The sequence below is a fragment of the Triticum dicoccoides genome, chromosome 4A (genome assembly GCF_002162155.2).
Source record: "Triticum dicoccoides isolate Atlit2015 ecotype Zavitan chromosome 4A, WEW_v2.0, whole genome shotgun sequence".
Classification (NCBI taxonomy): domain Eukaryota; kingdom Viridiplantae; phylum Streptophyta; class Magnoliopsida; order Poales; family Poaceae; genus Triticum; species Triticum dicoccoides.
This window is the reverse complement of record NC_041386.1, coordinates 218708239-218718180: the sequence shown is the minus strand read 5'-3', so window position 1 is coordinate 218718180 and position 9942 is coordinate 218708239.

Here is a 9942-nt window from a genome sequence, read left to right as displayed (position 1 = left end):
TTTTCGTATCTAGACTTGCTGACTTTGGTTTCAATGTCCTATTTACTGAAGTAGATTGCCAAGTGTTTCGTAGAGATAATCATAAATGGTCTTTACCGGTACACATAGAGGTGATCTTTACATTGTTGATTTCACTAAAAAGGCTCAACCTAGAACTTGCCTAATTGCTAAATCCTCGAAAGGTTGGTTGTGGCATAGAAGGTTAGGTCATGTGGGCATACGAAATCTTGATAAGCTTATTAAAGGTGATCATATCCTTGTAGTAAAAGATGTTATATTTGACAAGGATAGACTTTGTAGTGCTTGTCAAGCAGGAAAACAAGTTGGAGGAAGCCACCCCGTGAAGAACATTATGACCACGAGAAGACTGCTCGAGCTACTTCATATGGATCTTTTTGGTCCCAATGCCTATAAGAGTCTCGGTGGTAACTCATTCGGTCTAGTTATAGTTGATGGTTTTTCAAGATTTACGTGGGTGTTCTTTCTTGATGATAAATCATAGGTCCAAAAGATCTTCAAGAACTTCACTAGGAAGGCCCAAAATCAATTTGAAGTGAACATCAAGAAGGTTCGCAGCGACAATGGAACGGAGTTCAAGAACACAAATGTGGACACCTTTCTTGACAAAGAAGGGATTTCACACGAGTTCTCGGCTACATACACACCTCAACAACATGGAGTTGTTGAGAGAAAGAACCAAACTCTTATATAGATGGCGAGAACGATGCTTGATGAGTACAAGACTCCAAAGCACTTTTGGGAGGAAGCCGTTGAGAAAGCCTGTCATGAAACAAATTGCTTGTATCTTCACAAGCTACTCGGCAAGACGGCATACGAGCTCCTCACCGGTAACAAACCCCAAGTTGGATACTTTTGAGTATTTGGCTCAAAGTGTTACATTCTTGACAAGCATCATCATTCTAAATTTGGTCCTAAATCTCATGAAGGTTTCCTACTTGGTTATGGCTCAAACTCTCACACTTACCGTGTCTACAACAATTTCACCCGAAAGGTTGAAGAGACGGTAGATGTGAAGTTTGATGAATCTAACGGCTCGCAAGTAGAGCAATTGCCAATTGATGTAGGGGATAAAGATCCTTCGGAAGAAATCTAACACTTGTCTATTGGCAAGATCCGTCCAACGGAGGTGAAGGAGAATACCTCGTCCGTCCAAGTGGAAGCTTCTACCTCACGACAAGGTGAACCAAGAGTCGACATGGAAGCATCCACGAGTGGGACACGCCAATATGAAGAAAACGAGCAAGTACACCAAGATGAACCTCATCAACCTCCTTCTCCACCACGACAAGGAAATGACAACATCAACAATGAAGAAGGACAAGATGATGAAGAAGATGTTCCACCCCAAACAAAACAAAAGCTCTCACGAGTTCGAGAAAGAGTCACTAGAGACCATCCCGTCGAGCAAATCTACAATGATATCCAAACTGGGAGAATCACTCGCTCTAAATCTCGTTTGGCTAATTTTTGTGAACATTATTCATTCATCTCTAGTATTGAACCTATGAAGGTTGAAGAAGAATTGGAAGATCCGGATTGGATAAACGCCATGCATGATGAGCTACACAACTTTGAGAGAAATCAAGTGTGGACATTGGTCGAGAAGCCCGACAACAACCACAACATCATTGGTACCACGGTGTTTCGCAACAAGCAAGACGAAGATGGTCAAGTCATCCGCAACAAAGCTCGTCTAGTCGCCCAAGGCTACACTCAAGTCGAAGGTATGGACTACGGTGAGACATATGCCCCCGTTGCTAGACTTGAGTCCATCCGCATCTTGCTTGCCTATGCTCATCACCATGATATCACTTTATACCATATGGACATTAAAATTCCTTTTCTAAATGGTGAAATTGAGGAGGAAGTTTATGTTAAACAACCTCCCGGCTTTGTCAATCCTAAGAGACCCGATCATGTTTACAAACTTCACAAAGCTCTTTCTGGTCTTAAACAAGCTCCTGGAGCATGGTATAAATGCTTGACCAAGTCCCTTATTGATAAAGGCTTTGAGACTGGAAAAATATATTCTACTATTTTTACTAAAAGTGTTAATGGTGAATTGTTTGTGTGCCAAATTTATGTTGATGATATCATATTTGGTTCGACTAACCCTCATTTTAGTGAAAAGTTTGGGAAGCTAATGTCGGAGAAGTTTGAGATGTCTATATGAGTGAACTCAAGTTCTTTCTTGGGTTGCAAATCAAGCAAACTAAGGAAGGCACCTTAGTCTCTTAAACAAAGTACACCAAGGACTTATCCAAGAAGTTCAACATGCAAGAAAGCAAAGGTATGAAAACTCCCATGCCTACTATTGGTCATCTTGATTTGACTAAGGATGGTAAACCAGTTGACCAAAAGGTTTACCGATCTATGATTGGTTCATTGTTATATCTATGTGCCTCCCGTCTCGATATCATGCTAAGTGTGTGCATGTGTGCACGATATCAAGCGGCCCCAAAGAATGTCATCTTAAGGCTGTGAAAAGGATAGTGAGATACTTAATACATACACCAAATTTTGGCACTTGGTATCCTAAGAGGTCCTCTTTTGATCTTGTTGGCTATTCTGATTCGGACTATGCCGGAGACAAGGTTGATAGAAAGTCCACTTCGGGTACTTGTCAATTTCTTGGTAGATCTCTTGTATCTTGGTCCTCCAAGAAACAAATTTCGGTATCCTTATCCACTGCCGAAGCGGAATACATTGCCGCTGGTTCATGTTGTGCTCAATTACTTTGGATGACCCAAACTCTTAAAGATTATGGGATCAGTGTGAAACATGTTCCATTGCTTTGTGACAATAAGAGTGCTATTAAGATCGCTCACAATCCCGTGCAACATTCTCGAACTAAGCATATTGAAGTTTGTCATCATTTCATTTGAGATCATGTTGCTAAAGGGGACATTGATCTTAAACATGTTCGTATCGATAAGCAATTGGCGGATATATTCACCAAACCGCTTGATGAGAAAGTATTTTGCTGTTTGAGATTTGAATTGAACATCATTAATGTTTCAAACTTGGAGTAGGAACTCCATTTGGCTACATGCAAGGCATGAATCTATGACTAATCCTTGATACTTCTCTTATGATGATGATCATATGTCTTGGATATATTTTCACCCTTGCATGTTATCTAACCCTTGTAGGTACTTGGATGAATCTAAATCCATGAGATTGCAACTCACTCACATCTTGAGCCATCTCTACATCACCAAGTCTCTACTCCATGGTGGTTGAAGACAAGGAAGCATGAAACCCTTCAACATATCATTTGACAAATTCTATATATCAAATTTCATGATTGTCATTTTGGATACACAAGTGCTCTTCCTTGCAAAACTAACCCATGTAGGTAGATGAACTCAACTCCAAATGGTGTTCCCAACCATTCTTGCGCTACATCAACCTTGAGCACCCCACGCAAGTTCAACTACATGATCAAGATCAATACCACCACCCAAGGTATGTCATTCCATCTTAGAGAAGCTTTACCTCAAGTCATAGGTCAAAGCAACTCAACAAGACGTGAATACATCAAATGCTTAAACGAAAAATGGTAACCCCATTTTGAGCTTAAACAATGAGTATGACTTATGATCAAGTGTTCTCACTTGACTCCTTAGTCAATATAATCTAACATAGGTGACTTTTTCACCTCCCAATTCTAGATGAAGTTCTCTAGTGTTTCATTGAGTTTTTGCATTTTTCCCTTTGCATATTTACCCCATTTCCTTTTTATGTAGATTTTCTTTTGTCTGTTCAGTTCTGCATTTTCTGCATCCAATTCATTGCAAATCTTTCAGTTAATTCTTTGCAAATCTTTGTGAGATCTTATTTTCCTAGTGAGCTGAGGTGACAAGTGTTCTCTTTGTGTTGAACTCGGTCATACCGATCTGTTGCTTTCGGTCACATCGAACCAATACGGTACCACCGAATACTACAACTCGGTATCACCGATTTCACTACAGACAAGACAATTTGCCATATGTTCCTGTAGTTTTATTCCAGCTCCACTAGATGATTCTTGTCCTCTACCAGCATCACAATCTATATGCTGCTTTGCTCTGTGACTCAAGGGCCAAACCTATTTTGACTCACACTCCAGAAGATGCCTTCTTGGAAATTGATGTCAAAGGGGGAGAGAGATCACATCAAAGCTTATTCTCATCAGAGGGAGAGAAAAGGAAAAAAGGGAGAGAGAGGTAATCACTTCAAAGGCCCCAGATGCTTGGTGTTCAAGAGGAGAGAAGTCACATGTCTTTAAGAGGGGAAAGACATGTCTATGTTTATGATATGTTTCGCTCTCATTTTGTTTCCCTATGTTCTCACATTTATCCAGTATAAGATTCAGGGGGAGAAAGACTGCTAGGGAAGGAAATATTTGAATTCATTGCATATCTTTACCTTTTGGGGACATGTCTACATCAAATAGAGTACTCAGTACTCACTCTCTACATGTCATCCCAGTCTTGGTACTATTGTGGTTTATTTTTGTTGCTCTGGCTTGTAGATGTACCTGTGTTATCTAACCTTGTTTAATCGGGTTCATCTCCTTCTAAGCCAACTCAAGACCACAAGGTAAGTATATGCATCACACTCATGTGAATGAGGATTTCTAGCTGATGTACATATTGTTTGCAAGAAAGACTCATGAGCATGTAGGTACATTTCCTATGTTCACATCCTTTGCTCTGATGCATATAGCCACGATACATGTAACACATTGCTTACTCTGTCATGCTTATGCATTCACATGCTCTTATATTCTATATTTACATGATTGCATACATATAAGGGGAGCCTATGCATGTTACATGTCTTTCCAAAGCTTTACCTTCTATTCTCTATATCTTTATCTAAAGCTTTGATGTATGTTGTCATAAATTACCAAAAAGGGGGAGATTTAAAGCACAAGTGCTCCCTGGGTGATTTTGGTAATTAATGTCAACATATCTCTTGTTGGACTAATGCTTTCATCTAGTATACTTCAGATAAGTTCAACAATGGAGTGGCAAGGACTAGAGGATGTGGAACCCTTTCGAGACAATAAGGACAAAGGATTGGCTCAAGCTCAAAGCTCAGGACTCTACATTTTTCATTTTAGTGATCCAAGATCACATTGAGTCCATAGGAAAGCCAATACTATTAAGAGGGGATAAGGTGTTGCTTAATGGCTTGCTTGCTCAAAGTTCTTAGTGATATGCTCCACAGCCCTCAACCACTTTCTCACATCCACATATGTCCCAAACCAAAAGTCAAACTCGGCCCCACCGAAATCTTCTATCCGGAGCCACCGAGTTCTCTTGACACAGACACTGCCAAAAACCCTAATCATTTCGGTCTCACTGATGGGATCTCAGTCTCACCGAGATGGGCTTGCAAACTCTCTGTTGCCTAGTGCATCAAGTTCGGTCCCACCGAAATATGAAATCGGTCCCACCGAGTTTGCTTGGCCAACTCTCTGTTTAGCTTATTACCAAAATCGGTCCCAACGAGTTTGTGTAATTGGTCCAACCAAGATGAGGCTTTACCCTAACCCTAGCACATCGGTCCCACCGAAATGCCTAACAGTCACATTATGAACCAAATCAGTCTGACCGAGTTTTATGATTCAGTCCCACCGAGTTTGGTGATTTGTGTGTAACGGTTAGATTTTGTGTGGAGGCTATATATACCCCTCCACCCACTCTTCATTCGATGAGAGAGCCATCAGAATATGCCTACACTTCCAACTTACATTTTCTGAGAGAGAGAACCACCTACACTTGTGTTGAGGTCAAGATATTCCATTCCAACCACATAAATCTTGATCTCTAGCCTTTCCCAAGTTGCTTTCTAGTCAAATCATATTTCTACCAAATCCAATCCCATGAGAGAGAGCTGAGTGTTGGGGAGACTATCATTTAAAGCACAAAAGCAAGGAGTTCATCATCAACACACCATCTATTACCTTTTGGAGAGTGGTGTCTCCTAGATTGGTTAGGTGTCACTTGGGAGCCTCCGTCAAGATTGTGGAGTTGAACAAAGGAGTTTGTACGGGCAAGGAGATCGCCTACTTCGCGAAGATCTACCCTAGTGAGGCAAGTCCTTCGTGGGCGATGGCCATGGTGGGATAGACAAGGTTGCTTCTTCGTGGACCCTTCGTGGGTGGAGCCCTCCGTGGACTCGCGCAACCGTTACCCTTTGTGGGTTGAAGTCTCCATCAACGTGGATGTACGATAGCACCACCTATCGGAACAACGCCAAAAATCTCCCTGTCTCCAATTGCGTTTGCACTCCAATCCCGTCCCTTTACATTCTTGCAACTTGCATGATTTACTTTCCGCTGCTCATTTACTCTTGTCATGCTTGCTTGATATGTATTGTGAATGTTTGAACTTGTGCTAAAACTCCACTTCAACTTAAAAAATTTAAAAACTGCATCTTTTCTTGCTAAGAGTCTATTCACCCCCTCTAGACACCTCTTCTCGATCCTTTCAACTAGCAAGCAAGCGCGGACGCTCTTGCTTATATAGTGGAGTACTAGTTTTCTTTTGTCTACCGGAGCCGGCTTGAGCTCGTCAATGACTATCGAGAAGTCTTCATGCACGTGCCCCGGAAGTGCAGTTGTCGTCATTTTGAACTGAAGCGCCAGATTATAACATATAACACGAAAAAATGGCACATGACAAGAAACCATAACCTCACTACCCAAAGGAGACCACATGAATCCCGACGGACAAACTAGACGAGGATCAAAGCTCGAATTAAAGATAAACTCGTAGAAAAGGGGCCCATCGATAGATGTCCTAATTAACATAGCTAGATTAACCTAGAAGGCAGCCGAGTAATCTTCGTGCGTGTGCCCCCAATGACCAGCGCCTTGGAGGAACTTAGTTGTCGCTATTTAACCCTCGCAATGATCCGAAGCACATGACACCTAATATTGCGAGATGACAAGAAACCTTTTTTTAGATTTCTCATCAGAACTACAGCCATGTACAACACAGCTTGCACGATATGTAGATGTGAGCCATTCCAGGCGTGTTTGCTGGAGACTGGTCACATGCATGGACAAACTGATCTTCCATGTCTTGCAGGGATCGTCTAGGTACCAACATTTGTACAACACTTCTCTATTACTACCGCTCGTCTCTCTCTTCTATTAACTCACCTAACTTGCGGGGCCGGGGAGTGTGCCTTTGGTCAGTTCTCAATTGCGGTCCCACATGTGTGTGCAAATGCAATATGACACACATTCCATTCGGAGAGCGGCGTGCCATAACGACCTACCGTATGGGGTGCGACCCAAACGCAACGGGCATGTTGTATACTCCGTACATGTGTACCGCCGTTTTTTAGAGGCTTTGCTCCATGGCGCAATCCATGGATACAAAATTAGTATACTGTACTATTTAAAAGTCGAGGGTGGGGCTTTCCCCGCACAGTAGGCGGGGCAGTTCCGCCTAGTCGGTTCGACAGAGACGCGAGAAGAAGAGGGAGTAGGTTGTTGCAAATGTAGGGCTGTGTGATTTCACAACGAGTAACTGTTGGATAGCTGGGGCCCCGTGATTTGACTTGCCATTATCATTTTAACTACGGTGCTACGACCGGCGTGAGTCTCCCGATTCCTGACCACCTCCATGGTATACAGGTGGCTCTCCCAATGCTCCACCATGTAGAGGCTGGCTCTTGCATGAGAGCCCACTCCTCCACTTTATCCTTGCCTCTTTTCTCCACATATGAAAAAATGCCATGTAAGCGGGTTTATAGCTTACTATTGTACTTGCTCGTACAGGTGCTAAGTGTAACACCCTCGATGCGGCTATATCTCCCACGTGTCGAAGCACGACTTAGAGGCATAACCGCATTGAAAGCAATATCGCAAGTGAGGTAATCTTCACACAACCCATGTAATACATAAGGGAAAAGATACATAGTTGGCTTACAATCGCCACTTCACACAATACATGAGTAAAGCATTACATCAACCAGATACAATCAAGGTCCAACTACGGAACCAAAATAAAAGAAGACTACCCCAAAAGCTACACAGATCCCCGATCAACCCCAACTGGGCTCCACTACTGATCAACTAGATCGAAACAACACAAAGGACAAGATCTTCACCGAGCTCCTCCTTGAGTTTGGTTGCGTCATTTGCACGGTCTCATCGGCACCTGCAAGCTGGTTTTGGAAGTATCTGTGAGTCACGGGGACTCAGCAATCTCACACCCTCACGGGGACTCAGCAATCTCACACCGTGTTCTTCATGATGGTTCTACATGGATTTAAAATATTACCAAGAATGACATAATACCACCTCCAATGATACGGAAGAAAGAATTGCACTCCGGATTGCAAGAAGAAGAATGATTGAGCTCCTTAAAAGAATCTCGATGAAAACTTGGTGAAGGAATTAAATCCTTGATGAACCATCATGTAGAACCTTCATGAAGAACTCCGTAGACAAAAGAATGATCAAACAAAAGGAAAGAGAAGTTGAAAAACACAAGGTGAATCCTTGTAATGATTTAGATGAATCTCCGTGGTGACATAATTGAAAGAGGTTGGAACTCCGGGAAAAATAGAAGATGAACAATTGAAATCAGGAATTTGATGAGCCTCCGGAATAGGGGATTGAGTTCACTCGATGAAACAAGAATAAGAATTACATTATGCTTATCCTTCACCAATTTAAATTGATGACAAGCAGCGGATTTGGTATACTACTTATTCTCGTAGAAAGGATTAAGATAGATATAGCGCAAACTTGAGAAGGTCTTCAACGAACACTAGTAGGGTTGGAAAGAAGGAGTCAATTGATATTATAACGAAGGAAGAAGAATCTTAGAAGAGCCACCGGTAGAATTCAAAATGAACGAAGAAAAAAATATAAAGAAACACTAGGAAGAATTAGAAAACAAATGAAGATGCTTGAGGTAATTTAGATACATGAGAACAAAGAGATCATGAACTGATTAGAGGATATTTGAACGATGCACCGATAAGATTTGGAGAAAGACAGCTGAAAGCTGAAATGAATACTTCTGAGATGATGGCCTCCGGAGAATCAAACTGAAAAGACTCTTGAATTGCTCTGGATGGGTGAAAAGAATTCTCACGATCAAAACAATTATGAGATGATGGCCGAGAATGGGGCAAGATTTAAAAGAAACTCTTCTTCGGTCTTCAAAATCTGAGAATTACGACGAGGAACACCATCATGAATTGTAGAGGCACTCCGGAATAAAGAAGAATGGAAAAGTTGAACCAACGATGAAAATAATTTGAAAGATCTTGGAGAAAGGCATTTGACTGATGAAAATTCATTCTTACGTTAAACTTGAAAGAATTTTTGAATAGCTCCGGTAAAATTAGAAGAGTCGGGTAAGATCCTGGAAAAAGACCTGTGGGTTAGGGCCCACTCAAAAGAAACATCGTAGAACGATTCAAAAGAGAGAAAGTACTGGTTGAATTAAATGACTTGAATGAGGGAACATCCTCGAAAGGTCTTGAACGAATGCAGAGTGGAAAACACGAATCTTCGAGATATCTTGAACACTCCGGAACAAATGAATAGTGAGAAGTGAATGATTATGAGGTGCACCGGCATGAGAAGGTATTAGAAAGGAGAAAAAGGATATGATCAACAACAAAACTTGAATTGAATCCACCGGAGGAGAAAACGAGTGAAGAGTGACGAACTTGAAGCTCCGTCAGAATCTTCATGAGGATCACCGGGTAAGAACAAGAAGTATAAGAAAATGGAGAGACTTCACAAGAATAAAAGGATGCTTGATAAGAAATCTGAATCGTTGAAGAAAAAGGGTGGGTGGGCGGGAAAAACAAAGGCAACTTGGAGACAGATGAAACAAACACCGTTGAGAAGAACTGATACCAGATCTTGCGGATGTTGAAAATGGACGGATCCGC